General features: G+C 39.3%; 1 long non-coding RNA gene across 1 annotated transcript; it reads right to left on the bottom strand.

The window, feature by feature from the left end:
- Positions 1-7719: 7719 nt before the first annotated feature.
- Positions 7720-10685, bottom strand: LOC112551607. Its single transcript, XR_003095901.1, has 2 exons — positions 10626-10685; positions 7720-8304 (listed from the first exon to the last, which is right to left on the bottom strand). It is a non-coding gene; the product is annotated as an uncharacterized LOC112551607 (long non-coding RNA).
- Positions 10686-10958: the final 273 nt, after the last annotated feature.

The following is a 10958-nucleotide window of genomic DNA, read 5'->3' on the forward strand; positions in this document are numbered from 1 at the left end:
GGTTTGGGGGTTTTTTACATGCAACTTGTACATGTAACTAATCCATGTAAGCATATTTTTTACTTTTGTCCTTCCCTGTATTTTTTCCCTTTTTGGATTGGATGAGACTGTTTAAATATGTCCTGATCAGGCAATGAAATTACTGTTAAGACCTTACCTCCCTACAATTAACCTCTTCCCTTGTTGCACAGAACCCAACATGATGGTGTCTAGTTTGATTGGGATTACAGGAGTACAAAGAATAAATAAATCATTTATTACTGAATATAAATAATAAATAAATCTCCTCCACTTCCTCTGTACTGCTATGCAAGATCAGTGGGCTTCAGGGAAAGGAGCTATAGGAGAGAATATGTGGGATGGAAGGCCTTTTAACTAGCAGGGTAAAAGGGTTTCAGCCTCCAATGCCAACCAAATTCCTAATAACAAAATCCCTCCAATTCCCAGCAAGTAATAGTATCACTTTTAAGACAAACAATGGATACTTGTGCTATTGTCTCTCCCAACAAAGCTGGGTATCATGACTTCCTCTACAGTAGGTTGATACCGCGTTCGAAAAGTTAATGTAAATCCTGCCTGCATAGCTTTCATAGAAAAATACCACATACCCACCTTCCAAAATATTACAAAGCATTACAATATTACAAATACTATTATTACAGCAAATGAATTACTGCATAGGCCAGTTGTACAAGACCCCTTTTAGAAATCAGGGCTTATTCCAAATTCCACAGAAGTCAATAGAGACATTTTCCATTTACTACAATGAGTTTAGAACAGGTTTTTTTTGTATATATCTGGAAATTTCCCAGTATCTTTTTAATGTTTATCTCTGTAAAACCCACTTGATACATTAACAGCTGGAAAAATACCTGCAATCCAGAACTCTATTGCTTCAAAATTGTTCTACAGAACCTCCAGGCCAAAAATTTCAACTTGGCTTTAAGTTAGATGCCGAAATGTATAAATAGATACTTTAAGTCAGTGATAGTTGTGAGTGCTCAGCATCTTTAAAAAAATAACTTATGTGTAGTAGTAATCAGGATTTTTTTTTAAAACGTATGTTTTAATCAGAAAATGGTAACTCACAAGAACCAAAACTTTCCCTAGAAATGAACATATTGGTTAAAAATACTCATTCCTTCAACTACTTCAGAATACCCCAGTGACTAAAGCAAGGTTCAGATGTCTCCCCTGCCTGCTTCAGAACAATGACTGAACCACAGTTTCCCGCTTCCCAGGTAAATGCCTAAAAATAAGTTGCCAGTTATTTTGGAGTATGTTTTCTCAATATCCCCTATAGAGCTTTCACATCCCAATTAAGTCACTTGGCTACAGTGTCAGACACTGCACTCACTGGCCCAATGAACTGAGTTTTTGTGTGAAACAGAGTAAGAAGACGGACATAAACCACACCTGGCCTACTCAGGAAGGTAAACAGATTTCCCAAGAGCAGCCTATCCTCTACAGGAAGGCTGCCCAACTTCTGAGCAGCTGGGCACCACGTGCCACAGGGGCACCCCACCATACAGGCACCTTGGTCACCTGCAAGCCATACTTGCCCACTCCTAAGGTGGGGGCAGGAAGCAGAAGCTGGAGGAGAGAGCAGGAGTCCAGAGAATCCAACTACAGCAGCAATAGGAACAATACAGGAGTGAGAGCCTGGTAGGAATCTGCAAACCATGAATTAATCACATGTGGGCTGCATGCAACTTGCAGGCTGCCTTTTGGACAGTCCTGGTGCTTGGCTAGACCCCAGGTACCTCTCCACTATTTACCAGCTACATTCATTCCCCACCCTCCCACTGCCAACCTGTCTCTCACCCACTGACTCCTCAGTTTACATCTTTACTGACTGGCTTTCCTGCATGCAGACCAGCCCAGCCTCTGGCTTCTCTACTATTCATTCCATCCAGGCAGAACACAAATACCAACTGCAGATGCTTCCTAAGCCTGATGAAGGGTATTTATATCCGAAAGCTTGCAAAGAAGATTTTTTCCAACTATTTGGGTTGGTCTAATAAAAGATACCAGATTTACCCAAAGAACCTTGTCTGGCTAGACTCTGAAGTATCAAATCTTCCTCTAGCCTACCAGTAGATGGAGCAACTGCAGCAATAGGTATAGGAACAAGTATCCCATCTGATCATTTCCTCTATCCAACAGCAATAATTTGTCCTTATGATTGCTTCCCTGTTCTCCTTTGCTACCAATGAGTAAATAAAATGGAGTCACAAGGCGGGGAAATGGTTATCAGATGATACCCACATGGGCCCTCCCCTCCTGGCAGTCTATAGCAAACTAAATGTGTAAACTGCATGTATACAGCAGCTGTAAATGAGAGAGGAAAAATGTGCAGAAACAGAAATGATCTGAAAGGCAGGGAAGAGGATATATGTGGAAAATGCATAAATTAACAGACCAGGAATATAGTAATGGATAGGCATGTAAACTAGTAGATGAGAATGGGAACAGAGTGAAGTAAACTGTCTTATCTGAAGCCAATGAATCCTGTTCTTAGTTTCCTGCCTCAGTCAAGCATAAGAAGAATGAATTTGGTGACGAAAGGTACAAAGGAAAGCTGATCAAAGGAAAGATGGAAAGGAGGGACGGTCTCACCAACGCCTAATTCTGTAGGCAGTCACTGCTAACAAACCCCACTCCCGCTGCTGGCTTCCGGCTTCTGTGGGCGGTCACCGCTTGCCACCCCTCTGCCAACACTGTCAACCACAAATTGTACCCCCCCCCCCACAAGTCTCAGGAGGCACAAGCCATTCATATAGATGCTTCCACATAGTATAAAATGAAGGAAATTGCACTGGGGATTTCAGAATATCCTCACAGAGCAAGAAAGTCCTTCCAGACTGCCAGTTTTATCATCTGCATCAATTCCCTCTCGTAGTCAAGTCTAAACAAAGTGTATAGGAATACAGTATAAGAAATAAGCAATAAAGGAATCCAAGTGAACCTGACAAGTCCTTGGAGCAGGGAAGCTTTTACTGGTTATTTTACCATGAAGAAAAGGTCTGAAATGCCCAAAATCCCATTAATTTCAATATTTCATCCCTATTTGTGCATACAACTTTAGAACACATAAAGACTTCTCATAAATTCCACTCTCCCTGGATTCCAGGTCTCAAACCCCACAATTTACTAAAATAAACTTTTAGGTAGTGAATTTAGCTAAATGTTGTAATATTTTGGCACTTTGTAATGCACTCTGTTTGCAAGTATGTAATCTCTAAATAGCAGATACACCTAAGGGTTTGGACATATGTTTAGAAATTCTTTAAATTAATACAGTTCACAATTAAGAATACAAAAAATTGTTTGTCATTTATTATAGACATTTTGAGGCTTTCTAGATAAGGCAAGATATAAATCTAAATGATAACATTTACTATAACAACTATAATAATGGTCATAATAACAATTACAAGAATAACAATAATAATAATGACATATTTACTCCAGTGTAATTGTCCTTTACTCTGGTGTAAACAAAGACGGCACAGAAAAAGTAAATTCCTTGAATATAACATACTTGAATATAGTATAGACTGACTTAAAAAAAATCAGGGGTAAATCTATACCAAAGAACATAACACAGGTATAAGTGTCATGTGTCTGCAGCTACCTCAGGGTAGCTCTTTCTTCAAGGCAAACAGAGTATATTACCTGTTCATTCACTGTCTACTGACAAGGTGTCATACTAGCATCTACTTTAAAAGCAGTTGTGTACATCTGCCCTGAAATGGCTAACTGTTCCTGGTGTAATCTATACTGGTGTGCAAAAGTAACGTAAAATACACTGATATAAATGTGTTATAGGTCTACGTCCTAAAAAAACCCCACAACTTTCGATCAGCCTCTAAAGAGAAATGCACCACAGCCAACAATTAGCATTTCTCTATGATGTAGCTGCTCTAAGAAGAAAACATAGCAGAGATCAGCAATGCTTTCTGGTGGTAGAACTGAATTACCCTTCCTGGGTCAAAGGCAGATTGAAGCCAGGACCCAGCTGCCGTCATTGCCACTGCCTCTCTCTGCTGCCTAGCTGCAGCACAGCATGGACAAAGCCCCTGGACACAGCATGGCACAGCATGGTCCAAGCAAAGCCTCCCACTGCTGAAGACTCCTGCCACTGAAGCTCCTACTCTGTGGACCAAATCCAGTCTCTGGGGGTGGTCGCCAACCCTTGAGTTAGAGAGAGCTTGTGCTCTATATTAGCTCCATCTGACGGTTTTAAGGTGTTACCAGGTGCTGAAAAGATGTTCTTTGCTACAAAGCACGTCTTCGTAATAGCATTTGGTAAAGTAGGCTGTTGCCTATGAAAGTGTATGCGTTTCTGAACCAGTTAGCCTCTAAGGTCACATCCAGACATTCAGAGGTGTGCATTTGCAGTGGCACAAATTGCTGCAGTGCACGCCCCTTCATGCGTGTTTCGTTTCAGGACAATTTGTCCCGCAACGGACAAGCTACTCTCTCCCAGCTCTTCAGCCAGGGAGAGCAGGAGGCTGAGACTACTCACTAGGTGAGTAGTCTCACCTAGTGGCCTGGAGCAGCAGAGGCACGGGTCAGGTAGCACAGAATCATGAGTGGCAGACAGTGTTGCTCTGGACGGCCTGTCCTCTATGCGTGCCGGCACACACTTGTTGTGCATGTGTTATGCCACTTTTTGTTCTGTTTCTTTTTTTTTTTTTTTTTTTGCTACAGGGAAATCCTGGTAGCAAATTTTGGCCCCATGCTGCAAATTTGCAGTGCGGAGCACATTTTAATATTTGCCCATGTGGTTTGTGGTGTCATGAAGAGGTTTGCTGCTCCACAAGCCATACAACCCTGCATATCTGGATGCAGCCTAAGGTGCCACCCTGCCCTGCCTTGTGCTTGACTTCAGACTAACACAGCTAACTACGTCCCTGCAGTAGAAAAGAAATTTTTGCTGAATCGGGTTCACAGGTAAACTCATATTGCATATTGTTAACCTATTGTTAACCCCAGCGGGTTAAATACTCTTAGAACTCTCATCAGTTGTGTGCTTCTGCATTTACCATATTTTATTTGGACAGGTATCCTTGAGTGATACAATTTAATTTTATCACCCTGCCACAGGCATTGACAGGTACTTACAATTTTGTAAATTGTGACTTTTAGCAAAATTTTAAATATAAGAAGTAACAGCTGAAAAAAAAGTTTCAACAGCTTGACCATTAAGATAGATTTTTTACAGATTTTTTGTTATTATACCATTTTTTATTTCTGCTTTTTTATTATACAATCACAACTAATTGTATTAAATCAATGCCAGAAACCAAGAAATATTCTAATAACTAGATCATGCCTTGTACTTTTTAAAGTTGGGAGTGGGGGAAGGAGAAGCTTTATTCAGCAGCAGTGGAAGAGGAGGCATAGGAAATATATTTCTATCTGCATTTGGTAGGGCAGGTTTGTTCCCCAGCCCGCAAGGGTGTTGTAGGAGGTATACCCATTTAGCACCCACACATGTACACCACATCTCAAATTGGCATTTACAATAGCATTCAGAATCTCCACCTTCTCAACAAGCCTGTGTACCTGCTGACATCAACACCAAGTAGATTGCAAAAGCCACTCCAGCTCTGAATGTGAACAAAGTGTCCTCTCTCCAAAATACTCATTCCTCCTATCATCTTGCATATATCCACATTAGGCAATGCACCAGACCACTTCTCTGATCCCCTTCACTGGTTCAGGCATGCTTGATATTTCCCTGACCTTAGCTACAGGTAAAAAATACACAAGTCACTTTTATTTATTTTTAAAGCAAATACTATTTTTTTTTCTTCAAAGCTGTTACAAAACCAGTTTATTTCCCCAAAATGAAGTAAGTACGTACTGTGAATGACTGTTTTCATAAGATTGCACAAACTCTCTCACACACATAATGGTACAACACTTACAACAGAGTTCAGTGGGACTACTTGTGTGTCACTGAATTGAGTAAGATTTCAAACTCTAGACCTTACAAAAGTGAGAATACTGATTCAAATAAGTGTTTAAAATAAACTACAGAATTCAAAGTTTGCAAGTTGTGCTGCACCTGCATTGAGTACTCAACTCTGTATGTAAAACAAATGTAAGTATCAGTAATAAAACAGCATCTCATTAAACCCTGTTCTCATCTAGGAGTGAATAAATAAACTGTGTCTAACACAAATACCTGAGTTGTGTTGTAATACTGCTGTACGTAGTAGGGCCACTCAGTAGGGTAACTAGGGCTGAATAACCAGGGCATGAGCCTTGTGTGCTTACTACAGATCAGTGCTGAAGTGATGGCAGACAGGCACCAGTCACATCAGGAGGCTGGGCTCAGCATGGGCTGGGGGCTGCAGCCACTTAAACAGGAGGCAGAAGTTCCCTCCTCAACCTCACTCCCTCCCCCTTGGCTGAAAATAGCATATGGCCAACAAAAGGAAAACTACATTTAGTTTTGATTGTATGATGTGCATCAGAATGTTCATTCTAAAATGGTTATCCTGGAAAATCAATTTAATTAATTTGGCTTCATTTTTTGTAATCATATTTGGGCCATATTGTTTACTGATTGGAAAATCTTTTCAGAAATCAAAATCTCAGCATTACTCTCCATTGACAAAGCTTCAGTACTATGTTTTCAGATCTACTTTCAATCGTCTATATGCAGTAATTGATGTAAACAAAAATATCTAAATTATCTGATATCTAACATGGGGATGCTAATGAAACCATACATTCCAGTTGTTTTCAAAATCAGGCTGAACTAGGTAACTAGACATTTTTCTCTAGCTAGCTCCATTAGGTGGAGCTAAAAAAATGTCATCTTTAACATATTTAGCAAAAGCTTACTGGTCTAGAATGTGTTTAGTTTGGCAAATTGTTCCTAGTAAATAAAACTTTGAGTACTTTAGAACAAACACAAATGAAAGCTCTGCCCACATACATGACAAAAGACACTAAATTATTTGATGAGTTTCATAAAACTACAGATTTAAAAAAATCATTAAAATTTCTATTTTAAGGGATGATTTTGGTCATAGGTAAAGTTTGTAGTTTCACAGTAATGCTCATAATTCTTCACTAAAACATAACTGAAAAGTTTTGGTTTTTCTCTCTAGTATCGCTTTCAAATTATATGTACAACTGAGGCTCTTTAAGACAGTTGCTGTGCTACAGCTACCAGGACAAAGCACTCTCCCTTACTCCAATCCACTGATTCTGCTGGAGCAAATGTGGTAAAGGCAATTTCATATGAGATTTGTTTTATAAAGCAATAGGCAAGTTTACAGACCAGAAAGAAATTCCCACAGAGGAAGTACACTGAGCATTTAAGCCCTAGGTCTACACTTGCACTTCCTATTCGTTTTAAATTTTAAAGTCAACTTATTTAAATTCTGCCAGCTGTACTGGCCTTAGAGGCTCCAAATCTCTCATAGTCACTGGATTTCATCCTGGGCACATAGAGTTCTTCACAAAAGAAATTTTCATAGCAAACTCTTTTTATTCCCTCAACTAGCCATAATTTACCAAACAAATAAAACATGATAATCAAGAAAAAATACCAACATTTAGAAGCACTATCCATTATAAACTTTTAATTAAATTTGCCATAGTGTTAGCTTAAAGATATTTTCTGTTAATGATTGCAAATATGTTTGATTTTTAAAGTTGTAAATACAAAACAATGAGGTATTGGTTATTTCATTTTTTTCTTTAGTCAACAATTATTAATCAAACACAACATTAGATTTTGACACTGAGAAACTAAAATTAAGCTGAGATGGAAGTTTGAGGAGTTATTTCATTTGGGAACACCACTGTTGAACACATGCAGTATATTTTTACAGCAAAGTCCCTAATAGCTCCTGGCATTCAAATGTGATGCCCTGGTAGATCACTGATAACCTGACAAAAGGATTTATTCAAGTTAGGTCCTTGAGATGAGCAGTTGATCTTGGTGGGTTGAAAGAAATTCTTGGTAACATTTGATGGGAGGAAACCTGTCCAAAAAGCTGATGTCTTCCATGTCAGCTGGCTAAAGGAAAGCACGTGGCTCCTGACTGCTCGCAGATCCTAGTCTCTTTGTGGTAAGAGCTGTTTGGCATTCATAATTATGTATTTTCTGAAGTATGCTGGGAAGAAAGGCTTAAAATGTGTCCAAGATATAGAAGAGAAAGGAAAGTCTGTTGTAGACACTAGAGGAGGTTGGCCAGGAAAATAAAAGGAAGTCTGGTAGTTGGAAAACTGAATGCTTGGTTTCCTGTTGAGAAGGAGAAGTAATGGAACATTCTGTAAACAGGAGAAGAGAAAACAAGAATGCTTATCATGCTTAATAATCAAGGTGATAAGGAGGACTGCTTAAGTGAGAAGCATTTTCTAGACAAGACAACAGGTGTAAAAAAGGTCTGTCCATGTGTACTAACAATGTCTACAGCATCACACAGACGGTAATGTGCATTGACAAACCTCCTCACATAAACGGTAATGTGCATTGACAAACCTCCTCACATAAACATTTGCATCTCTAGTAACAGACTGACCATCAATGCCAGGAAGAAATTTTGATAAAAGTTTTGATTTTCTCAGTGACTTGGTAGTAAAATTTATTTTGGAAGCTGTTGTGTGAAATGTTGGTGATAAAAGTATAATGCAGTGATTTAAGATGGTTCTTAACAGTGTTTTACAAAGTACTCATAATGCTTGGTACTTCATGTTTGTTTCTTAATTCATTGGGATCCTCCCATATAAACCAGTTAGAATGAAATAGTGATTTCAGTGGGTTGATAACCTACTTCTAAGGTTATCGAAGATATAAATAGGTAAGAAATAAAAATCATGTTAAGATGACAGTCTTGAATGCCCACAGCCTTTCAAAAAGCAGCTGTAACAAACAGGTCTAACACAAGAGGCTAATACAAACTTATTAGAGTGCGGGTAGCCACCCTGTGGCACACATGGTACAAGTGGCATGGGTAACAGCTATGTATAGCACACAGTAGGCCTGGGAGGAGACTAGCATTTGGCAACACAGTGGCAGATAGGGCAAGGAGCAAAAAACCGAGGAGCTAATTGGGCAAGGGAGCACAAGGCAGGAAGCAGAAAGCAAACTAACTGATCGGGCAGCAGGAGAATGGTATCAGAGTAGCACTGAGGGAGGGTATGGGACTAATTTGTGGCATGCCTGTCAGACAGATTGAAACCCACTGCGTTAGAGAATCCTGGTCTTGATTTCAGACCAGGATGCAGGATATCCACAAATTCAGTCTGCAGTTGCTATTACAGCCAGTGAACCACAGTAGTGGCTTATACAGCCATTCATTATGTAGAACTTGCAGCCAATGTATCCATGAACTTAATGGACCAGTTAGTCACATGTACATCATTGCTTTAGTGAAACATCCTCCACTCTTAGATTCCTACAGAGTAGTCTTCCACTGAACTAGGGTCTATGACAAAACCTCTATGCACAAGGGAGTCCTGGTGTTTCTTTTTCTTTTTGTTCAGTCATGAGACATGAGATTCTCAATGCAAATCTGATTTTAGAATGATACAATTGCTTATGGCACTGCAGTAATCCCTACCGTATGAACCATTTACAAAGAACATGCCAATCTGATTCTCAAGTTAGATGTTCAAACTAAATAAATTTAAATGCTTCACAAAGAGTGGTGCAGTCAGAGGGCCATGTTCCTCCTTTATTGTGTAGGCAGAACTCCTATTGATATCAGTGAGACACTGCACAAAAATCAAAATAAAATTTGATCCTTTCAGGCCAATAATCCAGTTGTTAAAATTTTACAGAAAGTATGTTCTACTTACATAAAAATCCTTCCCCCTCTCCCCCTCCAGAAGTTCACAGGTACACATTTTCATTATATCATGTAAAGTCTGAAGGAACATCAAGTTTTAATGCATTTTTTTAATTACTAAGGAAATCAGCTTAATATTAAGCACTGAGTCTTCAGAACAATAATACAAAGAAACAAGACAGACAAGGGCATTTGAAGTTAGAGGTAGTGGCATACGACTCCGGTTGGAATCATGGTTTTCAGCTGTTCTAGGTTCCTAAGTGACCTTGTGCAATAGCTGTTAGGAATATTGCTACAGGCAGGCAGTTGAAAGATTAGCCATTAAGTTTCAATCTTATCTTTGTAAAATGACTGTATTCAAACAGTCTGAAATTATTTTAAATGATTCCCAAAATAAATAAAACCCCTTGATTTTCACATCAGACTAAATAAATAAATAAAGTCTAGGTATTTAGTTTGCAAAAGATTATTTTGAGGAATCATGACTCTTATAGTTTGATTTTTCCATAAAGATCCTTTGCTCTGAAGTATTCAGTGCTACTCATCTTCAGACAACTTGAAAGGCAATGGATTAAATGGCATTCAGATCCAGTGAAACAAAGCACCTCAAGTAATTAAAGTTTCCTCTCCCAAATGCTGATTCTAATACTTAATTAAGGAGGGCACAGAAATCGAAAGTTATGTAACGCTCTCTACCAAACAGCAAAGCATTTTAAGCTGAGCTGAACATTCACGGCAAGGGCAGCACATTTCAGCGATATGCTGGGAGGGTCAAACAAGCAACTGGACTGCCTGACATACCTATAAATCTGCAGGTCACTAGATAACTTGTCGAGTATCCAGAGAAGGATTCAGTTCTTTTAACTGGATCCATTCAAGCTGGAAGACTGGGTCACTGGTGCCACAAGACATGAATGAGGGTGGCAACCCCACATAAGGAACCAAGCCCATGTGTGTGTAGGCATAAATCAAACAGAAACAAAGCAGTTTTCCCATTAAGCTGCATTGCAGCAGGTAACACGGAATGAACTTTAAACCTGCCACATAACCTCACTTAATGACCGTTGCTGGGTAAGATAATAGGACATTATTGAACCTGGCTGAGGATGGGATCCAAGGGTGCCTCCTTTATTG

The sequence above is a fragment of the Alligator sinensis genome, unplaced genomic scaffold, assembly GCF_000455745.1.
Source record: "Alligator sinensis unplaced genomic scaffold, ASM45574v1 scaffold563_1, whole genome shotgun sequence".
Classification (NCBI taxonomy): Eukaryota; Metazoa; Chordata; order Crocodylia; family Alligatoridae; genus Alligator; species Alligator sinensis.